The sequence below is a fragment of the Notechis scutatus genome, chromosome 3, assembly GCF_049901735.1.
Source record: "Notechis scutatus isolate UNSWTSFEM ecotype Mainland chromosome 3, rNotScu1.2, whole genome shotgun sequence".
Classification (NCBI taxonomy): Eukaryota; Metazoa; Chordata; class Lepidosauria; order Squamata; family Elapidae; genus Notechis; species Notechis scutatus.
The window spans coordinates 165520096-165542227 of record NC_142011.1 but is presented as its reverse complement, the minus strand read 5'-3'; the positions used below and the strand labels follow the sequence as shown (position 1 = coordinate 165542227).

Genomic DNA, 22132 nt, shown 5'->3' with positions numbered 1-22132 from the left:
TAGAATTCTACAACGAGTAGAGGAGTGGAGAACTCTTCTTGTGAAATATTTCTGGACTTTTTCAACTGTGTTAATATCAGATACATAATGTGGGTTCCAGACTGATGAGCTGTATTCAAATATTGGTCTAGCAAATGTTTTGTATGCTCTAGTTATTAGTGTAATATTACCAGAGAAAAAGCTACATAAGATTAGGTTAACAATTCTAAACGCCTTTTTGGCTATGTAGTTACAGTGGGCTCTAGCACTTAGGTCATTAGAGATGAGTACTCCAAGATCCTTGACAGAGTTTGGATCATTAACAAGGTCTTGACTATTCAGCCTGTATTTTATTTTCTGATTTTTTTTGCCAATATGTAGGACAGAGCATTTATTTGTTGAGATTTGAAGTTGCCATTTGCTTGACCATTCTGATACATAGTCAAGGTCTTTTTGAAGGGTAGCAGTATTGTCTGTCGTGTTGAATAGCTTTACATCATCAGCAAAGAGAATGCAGTTGCTCTTGATACGATCACAGAGGTCATTTATGTAGAGTATGAAAAGAGTTGGTCCTAGAACACTGCCTTGGGGGACACCACTGTTGACAGGTGCAGAATTTGATAGGACACTCCCAATTTTGACCATTTGTTCTCTGTTTGACAGAAATGCTGCTATCCAATTATGCAGGTGTCCAGAGATACTGTAAGATTTTAATTTTAGGAGTAGTTTGTCGTGTACCACTGAATCAAAGGCTTTACAGAAGTCTATGTAGATTGAGTCTTTTGCTTTGCACTGATCGAGTTGTGTAGTCCATATGTTTTTGCAGTGTAAGAGTTGCAGATTACATGATAGTTTTTTCCTGAAACCAAATTGTTTATTAGAGAGTAGGTTGTTTGTTTCTAAGTAGAGGATGATGGATTGGTTAATAATTGATTCCACGACTTTACAGGTGATGCAGCTTAAAGAGATTGGTCTGTAATTTTCAACTAGGCTGGGGTCTCCCTTTTTGAAGATGGGGATGACTGTGGCTTGTGACCATAGGTTAGGCAAGGAGCTGGTCCTGAAAGATTTTTCAAAGATTATGCTTAGAGGTTCAGCTAGGGCAGTGGATAGCTTTTTAAAAAGTAGGCACATATTCCGTCCAGTCCAATAGATAGAGATGATTTTAGATTGTGTAGTGCTTTTTCAACATTGTCTTCTGTAAAATTGATATGTATTAGATCATTGTAATTGTCTGTGGTACGACCAGGAAATACTGGGCATGATCCATTGCTGTTTACAAATACTGAGCCAAAGAATGTGTTAAAGAGCTTGGCTTTAATAGTGTTGTCGTTGCAGTCTTTACCATTAGGTCCTTTCAGGGGTGGGATGGACCTTGAGTCTTTTAGTTTGTTGTTTACTGTGGGAATAACTCTGACTCCAGTATTGAGTAATGATTAATCTAAGACCTTATACATACATGTCTGCCTAAAGGTCACCTAGATAAAACAAGGAAATTAAAAGTAAACACCAGAAACAATCATGCAACTCAGACAATTGTAAATAATTCTATGTATTATGTTTAATTATTGTAATCCACAATGTGAATGCTTACTATGTGTAAAATTCTCAATAAAAAGGGAGCACTAGAAATTGCTCTAGACTCCCATCCCGAGTTCACTCGCTTGTGTCTCATCCTTTCCATGGGAGTCCACCACAAGTGGTGACCCCGACGTGATCCACTGCAGGTGGTACGTGTCCGGATCTCCGTGTTTCCTCGCCTGGAATAGGTAAAGTACGTACTTAACTATTGCTGGACAATAGGATTTTTTTCAGGGAGCATGGGGGGAAAACTCTCTCAGACACAGGAACGGCATGTTAGTGAGCTGCTGAGGTTAGTCAGGACAAACCTCTTTTTCTTTAAACCCTCTGGGGGGGGAGCAAATAGTTCTTTCAAAAGATAAAGTGAAAGAGCTGCTGCAAGAGATCTGGCGACAATGTCCCTGCTATCCAGAGAAGGGATCTTTAAAGTTAGACACATGGAGGAGAATTGGAACTATCCTTCATGAAGAGCCACGGGCAACAGCTAAAATTTTGATATATTGGAAGGTTGTTATGACTGCTTTAGAAATCCAGCAACAGCCTCTTTTAAAAACTTTAGTTGAACCTCCTCCTTATGAAGGAGTTGTGTTGCACCCCCCAATTTCAAAATTGGAATATGCCTACTCTACCCCAACAGCGCTTACGCCTGTAGAGGAGAAAATCCAATCACAAACGGGGAAAGTTCAAGCAATGATGCATCAGGCTTTCAATGAAGGGAAATTAGAGCCTGATGAGATTACCCAGATGAATTTGTTTCCAGTTAATAGACAAATAAATGCTCAAGGCAATATGGAAATTGAATGGATTCCGATTCCTTTAGCTGTTCTTAGAGAAATTAAAAAAGCAGTTAAAGATTATGGTATTCAAAGTCCTTTTACAAAGGGGCTTCTGACAAGTTTGGCTACCTCACGCATGATTCCTAGTGACTGGAAAGATTTAATGAGAATGATATTGAGTTCTACTCAGTATGTGGTCTTTGACTCAGAATACCAAAGAGAAGCTATCACTAGGGGAAGGAATTCAGGGGGGCTGTATACGCCAGACCAAATCTATGGGGCAGGCTTGTTTGAATCCACTGCTGATCAAGCTGCTAATTTGCCTGATCACGTATTTCCAGTGGTTATGGCAGCTGTCCTTGGGGCATTGTCCCGCATCCAGGATGTGGGAACCCCAGCACAGTCTTTTTCTCAAATTAAGCAAACAGCATCTGAGTCTTATAATGATTTTGTGGAAAGGCTGCAATTGGCTATTACCAGACAAATATCTAATGAAGAAGCAGCAAAGGAACTTTTGCTGAAATTGGCAGTTGAAAATGCAAACGCTGACTGCAAGCGTATTTTACAGCCTTTGGTGGCTAGAGGTGAGATTACTCTGGCTGATCTGTTAAAGGCATGTGCAGTGGTGGGTTCTCAGGCTTACAACATGGAGACTTTGGCTATGGCATTACAAAAAGGGATGAAACCTACAGGGAATTGTTTTAATTGTGGGAAACCTGGCCATTTTAAAGCTCAGTGCCGTGCCCCTGGGGGGGGAATGGCATTTAACAAAAATAAAAATAGGAACATTCGCCCGAAATCAATCTGTCCAAAATGCAAAAAAGGGTTTCATTGGGCAAATCAATGTCGCTCTGATCAGAACCAAAATCCGGGAAACTAAATTTGGGGCGTGCAGCTAGCCCCGCTCCCAAGGCTGTCACAAAAGCATCACCTGCAATTACTAGGAGTGCAGGTTTGAGTTTAAAAATGCTGAACTCAATTGATGTGACCTTTCCTAATCAAGTATACATTGAGGACACTCATTTGCATGGGCCACTGCCAGAAAAAACAGTGGGATTAGTACTTCCCAGGTCTTCTGCATCAAAAAAAGGGTTTTTTGTTATTCCAGGAGTTATTGATCAGGATTATAAAGGGGTTATTAAGGTACAATTATACACTGATACTCCTACATCATTAATGGCCGGTGACTCTATTGCCCAGTTATTATTGCTTCCATACATTCCTATGAATCCTTTAATTGGGATCCCATGAACTGGCAGTTTTGGGTCCACTGAAATGACCAGTTCTCCAGTTGCTGCAGAATTGCTAGCGCTGACAAAAAATTTGACTACAGATCAACCAAAAATGACAATTGAAATTCAAGAAAAATCATTTTCTGGCCTTATAGATTCCGGAGCAGATGTCTCTGTGATACGCCAAAAGGAATGGCCAAATGAATGGGCGCTTGAGGACTCTCCGGCTGTTCGTGGAGTGGGTGGTATGCAATTTGCTAGAAGTAGTGTACATTGGTTGAAGGCACTGCATAGAGAAACTGGTGAGACTGCAAGGATTCAACCTCTTGTGTTGCCCTTGCATATAAACTTGTGGGGTAGAGATTTGCTATCACAATTTCGCACAATAATTGTTATTGGATAATGGAAAAATTACAATTGTTAACCTCTCAGCCAGTTGGGATTGACCAATGGCCACTTCCAAAGGACACTCCTTCACATAAAAACAAAAACGGGGGAAGTGGATGGATATGGCTTGCCTTACATACAAAACATTCTTAATATTACATTATATACTTAAAATTTTCTAAACATGACAGCTGCTACAGCAGCCAGTAGGCATTTTGCTTCCTCCCCTTCTGCAGGTACACCAAGACCGAAAGTTCGGTATAGGAGACTACCAGATCCAACGTGGAGAGGACCTGTCCCGCTGATAACTTGGGGCAGAGGATATGCTGCTGTTGAAGATGAGGGGACAGTTGTTTGGGTTCCTGCTCGCTGTGTTCGTCCTTATCATCAGCCAAAGGGGCAAGGGGATGGATTTGGGGGAATGGAAAAGAAACACGTTGATCCAGGACATGGGGAAACTAGCAAACCTTCATAATAAAACTGATTGTTGGATATGTATGCACATGCCAACTCACAAAACATCAGGGCTTCCAATGGTTGCAGTACCTTTGGCCGAAGGTGACTGGTATAAGGGACAATGCTATGGTTGTTCGGGGACGTGGTCTAACAGTTGGACTACAAGTAACATAAATACATTGCATCTTGGAAGCCGAATCCAAGAGGTGGCGGGTATCTGTTGGACCCACAATGAGACAGTAGAAAATATGACTTACTTGGGAACATATCCGTTTTGCAACAAAACAATTGTTATTAGCAATGGAAGTTGGTTTTATTCTAATGATATGAAAACTAAAAATCTCACTTACTTTGTACATAACATTTCTCGATATGATATCACATCTTTGATCAATGAAAATAGGTGTCCATATATTCCTGCCACATGTTGTCCCACCACGAGAGAAAACCAGTTGTACAAATGTGCGAATGGGAAATACGCACCATCATCCACTTATTTGGCTATGTTAATGGAATCCTTTGCAAAATTAATCTATGCTGAACCAAATACGGTTGGTCATCTCCTGGGAGCAAATCTATGGTTGCTGTGTGGACGGATGGCCTATGATCACATGCCAGCACGATGGAATGGAGTCTGCACCTTTGGGAAAGTAATCCCATCTCATTTCATTCAAAAATCATTGGGGACTGCTCATATCCGCAATGCGCGTTCCGCAACGGAAGTAAACTCTGTTTTGACTCATGACTACTGGACACAGATATCGAGGGGAGTTATTCCTCCTTTAGGAGTCATGATGAACTATAGAGATTTACATCGTTTAAACAATTGGACAATTACTATGTTTAAAGAAACCATTAAAACTCTAAAGCTGCTTGAAGAAGAGCAAGGAAAAATCCTTGACTTTGTCCTGCAAACCAGATATGCGGTGGACACTATTTTGGCAGCGCAAGGGGGAGTTTGCGCTGTGATTCATACGCATTGTTGCATGTATATCTCTGATTTTTCTCCAAACATTACAGCTACTATACAGCATATGGAATAAACCCTGAATGAGAATCCATTACGATCGGAAGACGAGGGACTGGACGTGTGGTCTGCACTTTGGTCCTGGTTGCCAGATGGTTCATGGATTCGTCATTTAATTGTTGGAGTGATATTGTTTTTTTATACTTTCTCTTTGTGTATGCTGTTGTATCCAATGTCTCCCTGGACTTTTAGGAATGTGTCGGGTGAAGCCTACGGAAGGAGAGCTGTTGTTGCAGATGGCGATAAGCTACCGAGGCATCCGCGATCATCAAAAAAACTAAAACAGGGGAGATGTGGGAATAACTCTGACTCCAGTATTGAGTAATGATTAATCTAAGACCTTATACATACATGTCTGCCTAAAGGTCACCTAGATAAAACAAGGAAATTAAAAGTAAACACCAGAAACAATCATGCAGCTCAGACAATTGTAAATAATTCTGTGTATTATGTTTAATTATTGTAATCCACAATGTGAATGCTTACTATGTGTAAAATTCTCAATAAAAAGGGAGCACTAGAAATTGCTCTAGACTCCCATCCAGAGTTCACTCGCTTGTGTCTCATCCTTTCCATGGGAGTCCACCACAGTTTACAAAATTGTAGAAAGCATGGATGGAATTGGTGCGTAGAAGGTTTTCTTCTTGTTTAATGTGATAATTGGTGCATTCAGTTTTTATCTGGTGGCATAAATTTTTGTATCGGCTTTTGAAATTGGCAACGTGACCAGATATGCTTTCCGCCAAAGTGATTTCTTTTTGTATTGAAGCTTCCTTATTGTTATGGGTAATTTGTTTTTTCTGGTTTTGGGAGTTGTTAATGGTACATATAGTTTGATGACTCTTTTGACTTCAAGTAAAATATGTTGTAATGGTCTTCAACAGTACTGCATCCAGTGAATAGAAATTGCCAATCAAGGGATGAGAGATCATTGTTTATAAGATCATAGTTGCCTTTTTTGAAGTTATAATTGGGGATTCTGTCGTTGTGATGATTTTTGTGTGGACATATGTTGAGACAAAAGTCAATCATGTTGTGGTCACTGTTGGAAAAGGGTTCTTTAATTTGTGTTCTGTAAATTGAATTCAAACTATTGCAGAAGATGAGATTGAGGCAGTTGTTAAGTCTAGTGTTTTTGGTTACTAGTTGTTCTAGTCCCAGATTTGTTACTGAATTGTATAAGGTTGCATGTGTGGGTTCAGTTGTACATTTGTTAAGGGTCCAGTTAATATGAGGTAAATTGAAGTCACCAAGAAAGATAAAAGTGTGTGGGCAGGATGCTGCCCATGTTAGTAGTGTATTTAGCTTGTTTGCATGTTCAATGTCATAATCAGGGGCTCTGTAACATAATAAGAACCAAAATGTGATATTTAAGGACAGTTCACAGACTATGGTCTGAGGAATAGCAAGCTTCTGGATAACTTGGATGTTTTTTAGATGTAGCGACTTTTTATAGAAGATAGCAACACCACCTCCTCTATGGATTTCATGATCTGATCGGTAAACATGATAGTCTATTACTGTGGTAATGGAGTCAGGGAGAGATGCATTGAGTTATGTTTCACAGACAAATATAATGTCGAATTTAGCTGTATTTAGTAAGAGGAAAAATTCAGGTATTTTATTTACAAGGCTTCTTGCATTGAGTAGCTTGCATTTAAGGCCAGTTGTGATTGGAATAGAGGTAGTTAGGGGTGTGCGTGCCTAGTTTTGAGTGATGTTGGATTGGATGGGGTGGGGTTGGATGTGGAGTTGTGGGTTGTGTGACTTTCTTTTGAAACAACCAGCTCGGAAGTCAAAGTATAGGTCCTTTTCTCCATTGTCTAGATGGTTTTTAAGTTGTTTGCGGAGTTCACGGGAGCGGATTCTTTGCTGTATGGATAACTCTGGTCTTGAGCAAAGTTTTTTGTGGTTGGGATTGGTTTTTGCAATGGTGCTTATTGTATGAATGAATATGCATTTGCTGGACTCATTTTTGCATACAACTCTACAAAATCTTGGGGCCATAGAGCTGTCATTGTATAGAAACCCAGTTACCAAAGATCCCAAAGGGATAGAAGAAAGGACACAGCAGAAGACAGCAGAACAACAACTGACACATCTGTATTCCTAAAAAGCTGGCAGAAAAAGTGAGATGTGCAAATATGTTTAACTATCTCAGTTAGAAGAAAGTTCCCATGCAAGGCAAGGACTAATTGAAAACAAAACAAATACCTTGTTAATAGAGGAGGGAGGGAAAAGAACAAACATAAGGAAAACAAACATTTCAGAAACAGCAGAGCAATTTAGGAAACTGGGAGGATTTTGTAAAATAAATTCACTGTAATAATTCATGCAATACTGAACCAGTTTCATTTATAAATAATATGTTTAATAAAAGTGATTGCCCTACCAGTTAATCTGTGTACCTTGCCTGTTGTTTTGCCATCTTGAAAATATTCAAACCCCTGACACATACTTACCAACTACAAAATAATATGCTGCTCTTAAATGATTTATGACTGGTATAAATTGTGAAAAATCTTGCCAAGAAAACTGCAGGCACTTGTCCAGGTAGTCTCTGAGAATTGGATATAATGGAAAAATAAATAAATCTGTAATTTACAGAGTTATATGTTAAAACTTATAAATAACCTGTATTTTTCTTCTTCTTCTTCTTCTTCTTCTCTCTCTCTCTCTCTCTCTCTCTCTCTCTCTCACACACACACACACACACACACACACACGGAGAGAGGGAGAGAGAGGAAGGGAGAGAGAGAGAGAGATATTATAGGTCACAAATTGTGATGGGGGAGTATTAGTTTTCCTGACACAGCTGTTTAAAAGTATCCTTGGTTCACAGTGTGTATAATGACACAATTTTGTCAAACTTGGATATGTACTATGTTTCCTCCATATGTTTAGTGTTAGACGACATGCATCATTAGCTGATCTGATAAATCTCACACATAATAAAAGTAGAAAATGTGTTAAGTGTATGTAATACTTATATCTGCAAAATATTTTCATTAAAAATACTAGAATCTGAAGCTATTTACATTGGAATGTATATATGGCACCTGCTCTGACATAATTTCATGCTGGGTAAAAATACTAAATAAGGATGCGAATGTATTTTATTTACACCAACTGAAAAACCGTTGAAAGGGGATGGAAAAAGTAAATGCCAGCAGTGGAATTTTATATTTGTCTGTGAGACCAAGTATGTTTACTGGGATGTATTCCAGACTTAAACTTTAGATTTTACATGCAAAAAGGTATTTTTGGTATTCTTGCTCTCAAAAATAAACAAAAGTAGAAGAAAGCAGATTATTGTTTTCCTTCAGAATGAGGATGAATTGGGATTCCTCTTTTCAGAGCAAACTGGAATAGAAGAAACTTGGATTGTAGTGGAATAAGAAATTTGCTGGCATCAGGTAAATCAGTGGAGAAATTGGAGGCAATACTATTATCCAAAACCTGGCATCTCTCTCTCTCTCTCTCTCTCTCTCTCTCTCTGTGTGTGTGTGTGTGTGTGTGTATACCACAGCTCAAACAAGTTTTTCATCCTGCTGAATTTAATAGCCTAGCTCAAAGTTATTTTTATACTTGAATGCAGGGGTGAAATTCAACTGCCTTGGCTCACCTTGGGAGAGGTGGTAGGGACAATTTGAATTGGTAAAAAAAAATCACATCTGGCTGTTATTACTATTATACCAAGTATACCAAGCCACAGCCAGAAAGCTGGTAGGGGAAAAAAATTGAATTTCACCCTTGCTTGAGTGATGTTGTTTAATCATCGATGTTATGTATCTGAATAGATATTTAAATTTATTGTGATAGTAAAATTGTTCACTGTTCACTTATAAAAGAAACAGCGTTTCACTCATTAATAGTGTTCAGTAGTGAAAATTGTTCAATTATAAGAGTCTTTTTTTAATATGACTTTCTATGAAAGGATTATATTGGTGTTTGCCAGCCTTGGAAATTTGAAGATGTGTGGACTTCAACTTTCATAATTTCCCAGCCTGCATGAATCCATAAATCTTCAAGTTACCAAGGTTGAGAAACATTGGTTTAGATATTGAAGCCAACTAGGGATAAGGCACTATACCAAATTTCGTAAAAGAGAAGGAGAAAAGGGACCTTAAAATTGGGACAAAGATGACTTGAGAATTTTTTTTAGTGAATTGCCCATCCTGTTTTCTGGCAGAATCTTTGCTAAGCAGATGAAGCCAATGTCATGGTTGGTAACAGGGTTCTTTCAAGCCATGGTGCTTCAAACTTTCATCCATTTTGGAAGTACTTTTTTTGAAGAGGTTCATAGGTTCATAATAATCACAGTAACCAGAAATTATCCTAACAAGTCACAAATCCAACATAGGAGCAAATTGCATGTTCAGTTTGTTATTTTGTTCCACTCAGGGAGAGGTGGAGAGGCCTTTTGGTATGGACAGTTAAGATAGCTTAGTGGCTACAGCTCAACTGTTTAGGGCCAGAGGGCCTACTACTACCAGTTGGATTCTAACAGGCCATGGAACAGTTGGTGATTGGTCCAGTCAATAATTTATCTGATGTCCTCATTGGTATTGGAATATAGTGCTTGATAGTATAGTCAACCCTGTTCTTAAATGCTTCTCTGATTTGCATATGTATACCTCGATCTTTGCAGCTTAACTGTGGAAACTGAAGCAGCCCTATATATGGCTAGAGTGTAGGTGAAGGAAAATTTGACTTAAACCGGATAAATCCTCAAGGGGGTTTATAGTGCTATGCTTTAAGTTGAGAAGAAAGCGTATGATTTTTCTGGCAAGTATTATATCTGCAATAGCATGATCTGTTAAATATTTTCAGGTAATGAGAATGTTGCTTTGTCTCCTGTCTCCAGCAATTGATTATAGAACCCTCAGAGGCTTGTTGAGAATTATTTATTTATGCAGATAAAATCTCTCATATTTGGCTTAATCTAAATATCATTATTGATTCACTCAATTATAGAGGGGCCTTGTATCTTACATGGCTGTTATAATGAATCATAATAAGTAAATATAGATTAAATTACATCATGCTATATTATAAACATGTACATTGTGTGTTTATGGTCTATAAACATCTATATTATAATTATTTTCAAGTGTATTTATGCTAGTTTATTACAATTAGGACAATGCTATGTTATCTTAAAAAAGAATATTTGCTCTTGAATTAATAGACCAGTTGCTCTGACACTAGAAACCACAATAAAACATTTTTAGAAGAAAGATTATTTCTTTTCTGACTGGAATTTGTGCCTAGATAATTGCTACAAATAAATTTTAAAAAAATCAAGTGCACAACTAAATATACATAGGTAAAGGTTTTCCCTTTCCAGTTATGTCCGATTCTAGAGGGTGGTGCTCATTTCTGTTTCTTAGCCGAAGTATCTAAGAAGTCACCATTTCTTAGCTGAAGTCTCTGAAGATACTTCCATGGTCATGTTGCCAGCATGACTATTTACCAAAGTGCATTGAACCTGTTACCTTGCCAACAGTGGTATTTATTTATCTACTCATAATTCCATGCTTTCAAACATATACATACAGAGAGAGAGAGGAGAGGGGAGGTTTGACTTAATATTCTAAGCAAGCAATAATTAATGCATTGCTCAACCAAGGCATAGACACTACTTACATAAACTTACTACAATCAATATATGAAAAAACACTGGTGACAATTTGCCTTAATGATCTTAAATAACAAGAGGTACAACAAAGTGATACAATATCATCTATCCTTTTCTCAGCCTGCCTTGAAGAAGTATTTTGCAAACCAGATTGGGCAAAAAAGATAGCATAAAAAACAAGGGTGGCTATTTAATCACTTAAGATTTGCAGATGATGATGTTTCTTCCCACAAAACCCAGAACAGCTACAAAGACACAAACAAGAGCTGCACAAAGCAGAACCATTCGGCTTAAAAATAAACCTGAAAAAGAGCCAGGCTACGTTAAATAAATTCACCAAACAAAGAACATTTTTTAATATCTGAAAAATAACTAGATGTAGTAGACCGCTAAGTATCTTGGCCAATGGATCTCAATGGAAGGTAATATAATAAGGGAAATTGAATGGCATGTTAAATGTCGGTGGCAAGTAAAAGCATAATTTTCAAGAAAAACCTCCCCTTATGCCAGAAAAGTTTTCTATCAGTGTGTGCTAACATATGCCAGCAAAACATCAATACCAACCTCACAGTTGATACAAAAGCTATGAGTGGCACAAAGAGTCATGGAAAGATACATGCTCAGCATTACAACACAATATAGAAAGACCTGCACATGGATTAGAGTACAAATGAAAATATACAATATCATCAAAAGAGTAAAAGAATTGAGATGGAAACAGGCTGGTCACATAGCAAGAAGAACTAATGGCAGATGGACCAAGGCAGTCATAGGATGGATCCCAATTGATAAAAAGTATCCATGAAAGAGACCTAAAACAAGATTGATCGACAACATTAGCAACTATCATGGGCCAAATTTCAAAGGAAAGTTCAGAACTATATTGGTTGAAAATATAGGGAAACGTTTCACATAGAATCGGACTCGCAACTGGCTGGCAAACTCAGGCTACCCAATGAGTAGTCCTTAATGGGTCTTAGTCTACACGGAGGGAAGTAAGCAGTGGGGTTCTGTCTTAGGCCCAGTACTCTTCAATATCTTCATTAATGACTTAGATGAGGGAATAGAAGGGGAACTTACCCAATTTGCAGATGATACTAAGCTGGCAGGAATAGCTAACACCCAAGAAGATAGGCTCAAGATCCAGATGGATCTTGACAGACTAGAACACTGGGCCATATCTAACAAAATGAAATTCAATGTAGAGAAAAGTAAAGTCCTACGCTTAGGCAAGAAAAACCAAAAGTACACATATAGACTGGGTGAAACCAGGCTCAATAGCAGTAACTGTGAGAGGGATTTGGGAGTCTTAGTGGACAACCAGCTAAATATGAGCCAGCAGTGTGCAGCAGCAGCCAAAAAAGCTAATGCATTCCTAAATTGTATTAACAGAGGGATACAATCAAGATCAAGGGAAGTACTAATACCACTCTATAAAGCCTTAGTAAGACCACACCTAGAGTACTGCATCCAGTTTTGTTCACCACATTATAAAAAAGATGTTGAGACTCTAGAAAAAAATACAGAGAAGACCAACCAGGATGATTAGGGGACTGGAGGCTAAAACATACAACAAACGGTTGCAGGAACTGGGCTTGGCTAGTCTAAGACCAGGGGAGCCATGATAGCGGTCTTCCAATATTTGAGGGGCTGCCACAGGGAGGAAAGGATCAAGGTATTTTCTAAAGCGCCTGTAGGCCAGACAAGGAATAATGGATGGAAACTGAACAAGGAGAGATTTAACCTGGAAATAAGGAGAAACTTTCTGACAGTGAGAACAATCAACCAATGGAACAGCTTGCCCTTGGAAGTTGTGGGAGTGCCATCACTTGAGACTTTCAAGAAGAGATTGGACTGCCATCTGTCAGAAATGGTGTAGGGTCTCCTGCTTGGGCAGGGGGTTGGACTAGATGACCTACAAGGTCCCTTCCAACTCTGATTATCTGTTAAATCTGTTAAATATTTACTCTAACTCAGATCTAATTATTCTAAATTGTAGCACTTCCCCAGGTTTTCATCTTGTGAAGAACAAAATCTGAAATGTTCTAGGTGCAATGCCAGTTTTTTTGCCCTTAATATCCTGACACAAAGTTGCATTTCATTGGCCCTGTAGTCACCAAAGGAGTATTTCTCTCGGTGTCTGAACATACTGTAACTATGCAAACTGCATATGTGCAAGGAACATATGTACAAAAAAAAGAAGTTTCTGCAAGACTTCTCTCTTTATGAAATCAGTCGTTGTTAGTTTTACATGGGCTTCCAAACAGAAACTGCAAAGCTATCAAGCTAATAATACTCCTTTAATGTGATGCTCAGGCTCAGAAGGAGGGATGAGTCAAGAATTTCATGAATTAAGAAGCCAAACCATAGCACCTCAAAAAATAACAAATATTTAAACCATGTGGTTGGAAAAAATGATAAAGCAATATATAGATTTTAAAAAATATGAAAAAATATTTTGTTGGGCATTTTACCAGATAACTATAATAAGGGGAATATATATTTGATTTAAAATATATTAACTGCAGCTAGAATTGTATTTGCATAACAATGGAAAAGTGAAGAGATCCCTACAGATGAAAATGTGATTTAAAAAATATTAGATAGTGCATAAATGGATAGACTAACACTTACAATTAAGGAAAAGGAAGAAACTGAATACTTTTTGACATGGAACTTATTTTATCAATGTCTAGTTAATAAAAACAAAAATTAGAAACATGTAGAAAAGGACTAATGATACAAGGGAGGTTTCTTAAAATGGATAAGCTATTATTATTATCATCATCATCGTCATCATTATCATTGAACTAATACCAATGTGATGAACATTATTGTAAACCCTTTGATTATTATTTCCTAAAATATTTGTACCCAGACAACACACTGTTTAACTAAAAATGGAATTTTTATGTTATAAAATAAAAATATAACAAAAACAACAACAATATCAATAATAATAATAATAATAATAATAATAATAATAATAATAATAATAATAATAATAATAATAATAATAATAATCCTTTTAACACCAATAATGTTATTGCAGTACAGTCCAAAAGTAAATTGTCTCTGCTCTTCAGTGTTGGTGGTCTTAGGGAAATAGAAAACATAAAAACACACACACTTTGGTACAGAATCCTCTTGTAAAAATACCCACTGATTTTTTTTTTAGTTTGGTAGCATTTAAATTAATGGGAAAGAAAATGATGCATAAACAGGGTTCGTGGCATTTATTAAAGAATTTCATTGTTTTCCTCTAGGAATGGAAGCTTGAAATGTACCTGGGGATTTCTGGTGGCAGAGGCATCATGATTCCTGATTGAAAAAAGAGATTCTAAACTTTACTCAGTGCATAATATGTTTGCCCACATAAACAGAAGTCTTTACCAGTCATCATGAATCTGGCAAATAAAGCATTTCAATTGACTCCAAGACAGCATTTGCATAAGGAGACAATATAGGCTACGTCTTACACTGTACGGAGTAATCTACATAGATATTTAATAATTTCAGAATTGATTTTATTTTAAAGAACAACATTTCTGATATTTTAATTAAAAGTTGACGGCGTAGAGGTGAAATGTGTGAGCAAGCAACAGCAGATGACATACATCAGCAACTGTATATTGGGATTTTATTTTTTGTAAACTCCTCAGAATCACTGAGAGTGAGTGCATGGCCATATAAATTCAATCAATCAAACAATCAACCAATAAGAAAATTGCTAGTGAACATTTAGTGAGCTGCAGAGAAAATAAGCCTATGGGGAAAAACCCAGACAGAACAGTCTCTTCTGTTCAAAGAAGAGAGATTTGGAAATCAGATTAGCACAAATAGGGTTCCCAATGCAACACTAGAAGAGAACTCATTCATTTGATTCATATATTGAACAAAACAGAACAGGCATGTTTCTGAAGAAAAGACGAAAGCACTTTTATTATGTGGAGAAAGGTGCATGATCACCAATTATGGTTCAAGCCTTTACCATAAACGAGAGCTTGGGATGTGGGCAGAAGAAAGATCTTATAATTCTGATAAATGTGGTCTTATCAAACTGAACTGCAAAATCTTTGCAGTTGCCCTAAGCAAGTTCTATGCACAATGATTCCTGGAAAAACAGGTTTAGAATTATTATTATGAAGTTTTTATTGCTTTTCCCCTACTTTGTCTGCCTATTTTCTCTCTGTGTGTTTGTCCCTCTCTCCCTCTCCCTCCCTCCCTCTCTCTCTCTGTGTTTGTGTGCTATATAAGCCTGAACTAAATTAATGACTTTTTGTGCATGAGTTATAGCTATGTTTTTGTTAAAGTTCCAAAATAAGGAGAGATTTGGTTGCTCAAAGAATGCATATATACATGCAAATACATTGAATACACGATTTTTTAAAAATAGAACTGAACACACTCTAATAACCATATGGGCTTAGGAGTCCTTTGGTAATGTACAAGATTTTTATTCGAAGTCAAACAGAAAATAGGAGTGATTAAAATATTTATTTAAAGCACAAGTGAAGAATGCACAGTTTCAGCTTGAATTTTATGTGGTTATAACACTTGTAATATTTGAGCTGATAAAGGGAAATTCTTAAGCTTTAGCTTCAGGCATGCAACTCAAATTGCAAAATTGCTTTGCTTCAAAACATCAATTTCCAGTAGTAACATTTTATTAAGTGCTAATATTGAAGGTTCCTGATAAAATGAAAGTTGCTCAATTAGTAGTATGCATGACTGGCATTAAAAATGTACATTAGCATTATTCCTACTGTTTTACGCTTGAACTCAATAGCTACTCAAACAACTTTTAAATCTTTCTTTAGTTTTTCTTTATGTTATCCTCAATCGATGTATTTGCTATGCTGGAATGTTCATTTCTTTTTCTTTCAAGGCTAGAGAAGAGAAATATTCCAAAGGATCAGGAAAACATGTTTATATATTTCTCAGGCCAAATGGAGGTATTCTGTGAAACTCTCAAACAAACCTCAATACCTTAATTTCTAAATATGTTTATTTCATTTGCCAAAATATGGTCCATTTCAAAATGTCAATTTGTTTCTAAAGGGAGAAACAAAATCCAGTTCTTTCTCTAAGACATTTCTCACTTATTGCATAGCCTTCATCTAATAGCCTGAATGAATGTATGAGCCACTGGTAACTTAATATTCACAATATCAGCACCAGCTGCTTACCAGTTTTTTTCTCAACCTTGGCAGGATGTACACATGCGGACTTAAACTCCAGAATTTCTCAGCCAACAGGACTCTTCAACATTTTATTGTGCTTCCTGAACAGCATGGTATTTGTTGCTTGAAATTAAGCATTATAATCTTGCACTAGCAGCTTTTTAAATGTAAGTAAAATTTAAGTGTATTTCTACTTTGCACTGCAACCCTGTGTATGCAGTCAAACAATCAAAAACCTTCTGACAAGATCTACAACTGCATGGAAATGGATAAACTCACCCAAAAGTTAAAAGATAAGGAAGACTCAAAATATTCTACAGTTTGGGAAAACTGGTATAATTGGATAAAGGATAGAAACCGGTAAGTAAACAGATAGGCAAGAGAAATCATGAAGAGGTCATGATAGGAGTATATACCAGACATAGGAACTAAGTATTGGGAAATTGTTTGATTAAAAACACATCGTCTAAGCAATTAGAAATGTTTATGTCTTTACGTTTATTGGTTATGTATAACTTTTTGGTTTTGTATTTTATGAAATGTTTTGTATTATGTATATATTTTTAATGTTTAATAAAGTTTATTTTTAATTTTTTTTAAAAAAGCTTCTGACATTCTGAAGGGTGTTTTCAGGAGGTATGAAAGAAAATATAAAGAAAACCCTACTTTACACTTCTGTGGCTATTAGATATGATGTATAGATGCTTCATTTTGTAATTATTGTGATAGCCCAATGAGATTTACAATTGTCCATTTTTGTCATTACTATGTGGAATCATTGTGGTTTGCAAATCTCTAGGGCTATGGTTATGGCATTGGGTGAATTGCACGATTTAAGAGTGATTATATTAATTGCACTTGTCTCTGAGTTTTTAAGAATGCATAACATTATTTATAGTTCTAAAGTCATGATGTATTGTTTGGATTATTTTTTTTTGCACCCTTTCATTGTTTGTCACTGAATTTAATATTGTTATAGATCTTGGACCCTCACTTCTATGTTTGTATTCATGTCATTTTTATTTTTTTTTACTAACAAGCACTTTGCAAGATTTAGGGAAAAAGAAAATGTAATAACTGCAGTTAACAAGAGCCAGCATGTGTTTGTTACAAACAAGTCATGGAAAACTAACCTTTTTGGACAGAGTGACTAGCATAATAGATTGGAAGAATGCCATGGACAAAGCACATATTGACCTCAGAAAGAAACTCAGTGAAATCTGTCATGATATCCTCATTAATAATATAGTAAAATATGGCCTAGGAGATACAACTATCAGATGGAGTTATAATTGGCTGAATGACCCTACACAAAGGTTACTTGTATTTGAGTCTACATCAGCTTGAAGAGTTATATTGAGTGGTATGTCAGGCAGCTCTATTCTGGGCCCTATGCTCTTCGATATTTTTACTAATGACCCAGATGAAGAGATTGAGAGGATAAATATAAAATCAGCAGATGATTCCAAAATAGGAATAATTAATTGCTTAGAAGATATAATTTAAAAAAAAAAAAAAAAAACCAGAATAGAAATGCTTGAGCAGAGGGCAAAAATAAAATTTAACAAAAAAATAAAAATAAAATCTCAAGTCCTGAATCTGGGAAGAAAAGAGAAAAGGCATAGACATTGAAAGAGATACAACTAGCATGGCACAGAATTTGTGAGAGAATCGCTTTACTGTGTCAGGCCCCGAAACCAAGAAAAACGTATGGTGATTCTTCCAAGTAAAGTTCTTTATTGTTCCATAGTTATGACATAATCTTGCTAGATCTACATCAATCATATAATTTAAAAACTATTAGGGAGGGGCTGCCTTCTCCCTCTTTTTCCATGACAAAATATCTGGACTGAGCTGTCTCTAATTATGATGGAACCCTAATTAGAATCTATCCTAGTACATTCCATCACATCTGATCTGTATCCTTTCCTAGTCATCATAATCTAAAGAGATTACAAAACTGGAGTGAGTTCAAAGAAGGGATATCAAGATGGTGAAACAACTTGAAACCATGTGCTGTGAGGAATCATTATATAAAATAAGTATGTTCAGCCTGCAGAGGACAAGGCACAGGGAAGGTATATCTAAATGATTGTCATATTGTATATCTAAATGATTGTCATGTTAAAGAAAGAGTAGACTTGTTATCTAGCTTCCTCAGGGAACAGGATTGAAGCTATAAAAATAGATTCAGATTAGATATTAGAAGAAATTTCCTGATAGTACCTGATACAAGTTACTTTGTAAAATGGCAGGTTACCTTTTAGGTGGAGGTCTTCAAACACAGGCCAGATAGCCAGATGTCCAAACTGCTTTAACACATCCTGCACTGGAGAAATGGTTGGACTACGTATTTTGTGAGGTCCCATCTAACTATTTAAACTTTTAATTTCTTATAGGGCAGTCATATGCATTCATTTGAAATAACTTTTTGGGAAATAATTCTAAATAGCCATGTTTAATATTGCTCTGTAAAGTAGTATATTTCAGTATGTACACTTTTTTATCTTTGGATTTTCACACAGAGAAAAGAAAGGTCTGCTTTTTGGCCCTCCTACCATATTATAGCTGAAGATGTTAGCCCCTTCCACATATTAGAAAGACAAATATCTGTATAGCTCCTGGAACTATTTAGAGGAGGAATATTGAAGTAAATTGCATGTTAACCTTACATGGAGCAAATTCAAACTATAAAGCTTGATGAAAAATTACATCACAAATGGTAATACAAATTAATTGGCATCACATGAAGAGGAAATTCTTGCTTAAAATGCTTTTCATTGTTTTACTTTTTATTGGGATTGTTTATATAATGTTATCCTTATTACGTTATGTTTTTGAAATTTTGATATTTTAAACAATTTTTATAATATGCCCAGAAAACATAAGCTATTAAAAGGATTAAAATTAAACTCCAATAAAAAAATTCAAAACAAAGAAAGTACTTTTTTTTTAAAAAAATTGAAGGTTAGAAAGACATTTTATTTGGGTTGTATGTGGTAACCATCATATGTGGATATGATTTAATTTTTAAGATTTAAATTAAGTTAAGGATGCTTCTCTCATAGGAAATCTGTTTTTCATTATGCACCGTATTGAAGTATAAATTCTATATTATTTGGATTTTATAGTCAAATAAGAAGTTGATTATAGATTCTAGTTGAGTTTCAAGTAATTGCTTTTTTTCTTTGCATTCTCTGTATCCTCCAAACCACCTGAACTATGTATTTAGAAAAATGCAGATCTACTTAATCTACCTCACCGGAAGGATTAAAAAGCAATACATGGGCAGTTCAGTTATCTTTGAAATAACACTACATTTTTATACTTTAGAAGATGAGATGAAAAATACTAAAAAGCTTATTAACTTGTTCTTTCCTTCCTTCCCTCCCTCCTTCGTCCAACAGAACATATGTGTGTTCTATTCATATTATATGAATATGAATTGTGGACTTTAAATCTCATGTGCAAAATTAAACAATTTCAAGTTTCATACTTCTGGAGTGCTGTAATGTAATTCCCCATCTAAATAATACGTATCAGCACTTTAGATTTTGGGAAAATGTGCGGCAAAATATATCAACAGTAATGCTCTTTAATACATAAAATTGCTTGCAAAGATGCTTATCTGAGCAAAAAGATATATACAAAAATGTACAGTATGTTTATTGAAAAACACAAGTACATATGAGTATTCATCTGTACTTTAACAAATTCAAACTGCAGCAGAAAATGAATAAAGAGAAAGAAAGATAAGAAATATGAGAAATGGATAGTAACCAAAACTGATAGCTGCCCCAGGAATAGGCAGACTTGATTACGTGAATTTTTTTGATCAGTTTCTATCAGATTCAAATAGAATATTAAAAGAATATTCAGTCTGGCAAGAGATTCCAGAAGCTGTAGCTCAAAAAATGTGAAGGCCACTAGGGTGCTCTATTATTTTACTAGTATAATCTTATCCATGCCAAATTCCTCATTTTTATCATTTGAATAAAGTATGTTTTTATGAGGTTGAAGATACCAACTGTTAAGTTTAGAGAATAAGGAGACCAGACATCTGACCAGTGACTTCAACTCTTTAATAATAACAGGAATCAGAATGGAACAGAGCAATGCTATGGGCAGCAGTAACCCTTTTATAGGGTTAGCTGCTGCCTTATTAACCAATGAAACTGCGCAACAGGTTCCAACTACTGACCAATAAGGACAGTCCCAAAAGTAACCAATCAGGGACTGGTTCTGGCCCAATCCCAAGTTGTTGTATAAGGACCAATCAAGTGTGCAGGTTTTCAACCCCTAATTTGCATTTAGGTTATTCACTTTTATTGATTCACAACACCCCTCCCCCTTGGGTTCCGTTTGAGGGGAGAGGTGATAAAATCCTCAAGATAGGCAGGCCGTTTGGTCTGCCTGGAAGATTTTCGAGGCTCCACCGGGTTTTGTCCAACGTCCGGTTCCGGTGGAGCGTTTGGATGACCATTGTTAATTTCTATTTCGCTGCACGGTGATTCCGTGCTGCATTCACTGTGGATGTCTCTGCTGCTGCGTGTTTCTTCGGGGTTTTGCAGTTCGTTTTCCCCTGTATTAAAGTTCCCTGGCGACATCAACTCCCTCCCCGCTTCACGTTCCGGTGCTTCGCTGGGCTGTAGGGCTCCCATTGACCCGCTATTAGTTGTATCAAAGTCAATTCCCTCGATACTCCCTCCCCCTTGAGTTGTTGAACTGGGAAAGTCATGGCCGCTGGGTGATAATCTCGATCGGAGTTGGTCTATGTGGTGTTTCCACACCCTCCCATCGTCTGTTAGCAAGCGGTAAGATCTAGGCCCGGTGAGGTGGGTAACGGTTGCGGGTATCCATAACGGGTTGCCAGAAAAGTTTTTGGCAAAGATTAAATCGCCTACCTTAAATTCCCGGCATTTGCTGCTGGAGCCGACAGGTTTTTCTGGTGCGAAAGCGGGGTGGAGTCGGTCCAGGTGCGATCGTATTTTCCGCCCCATAAGAAGTTCAGCGGGTGTTTTGTTGGTCACGCTGTGAGGCGTGATGTGCTGCAATAAGAGGATTCGATTGATTTTCTCGTCGATGTTGCCAAATTCCATTTTATGCAGGGTCTTTTTCACAAATTGTACCATGCGTTTTGCACGTCCATTCGCCGCAGGGTGCGCGGGCCAGGTCAGCGCATGGCGGATGCCCCGATCAGCCAGGTATTGTTCAAAGAGCAATGCAGTGAACTGCGGGCCGTTGTCCGAGACCAACACGTCCGGAAACCCGTGCGTGGCAAAGAGTCTGTTTAATTTATTGATAACTGAGTCGGTTGTAGTTGTGTGCATTCGATGAATCTCGAGCCAGTTGGAATAGGCGTCGACAGTAATCAGGAAAGTGTGACCTTTGGTAGGCCCCGCAAAGTCAATATGAATACGGGACCACGGTCCCTCGGCGTTTCCCATTCGGTTGGGCTTGCTTTCGGTGGGGCGTTGCTGACGTCCTGGCAGCGTTGGCACGTAGCGACCCAGGCCTCGATTCTTTTGTCGATTCCTGGCCACCAAGCGTAGCTGCGTGCGAGTGATTTCATCCGCACAATACCCGGATGTCCCTCATGCAAGACCGCCAGCACAGTCTGTTGCAATTTGGCAGGGATTACGACTCGATCGCCCCACAAGATACAGCCTTTTTGGGAAAACAGCTCGGTTTGGCGGGCTTTGAAGGGTGCCCATTCAGGTGCAATTTGGTCCGTCGGCCACCCCCGTTCAACCCAGCGTAGTATGTGTTGCAAAACTGGGTCACGTTTCGTTTCAAAAGCAATGTCTCTAGCCGTCAAGGGTGGTGCCTGTAGAGATTCAATCTGTAGTGTTGAGAGGGTTGGTGCTGGA

At 37.3% G+C, this 22132-nt stretch overlaps 1 long non-coding RNA gene across 3 annotated transcripts in view; it reads right to left on the bottom strand.

Moving 5' to 3' along the window:
• The window catches only part of LOC148131455 (uncharacterized), a 68999-nt gene that overhangs the window by 6021 nt on the left and 40846 nt on the right, over positions 1–22132 (bottom strand). Inside the window, exon 3 of one of the 3 annotated variants that reach the window (XR_015748884.1) lies at positions 18523–18591. The exons of 1 other annotated variant lie outside the window; for it this stretch is intronic. This is a non-coding gene — a long non-coding RNA (uncharacterized LOC148131455). Of the gene's footprint in view, positions 1–7907; positions 8049–18522; positions 18592–22132 lie in introns of those variants that run through there. One more of the 3 variants, XR_015748885.1, reaches the window with a different exon arrangement.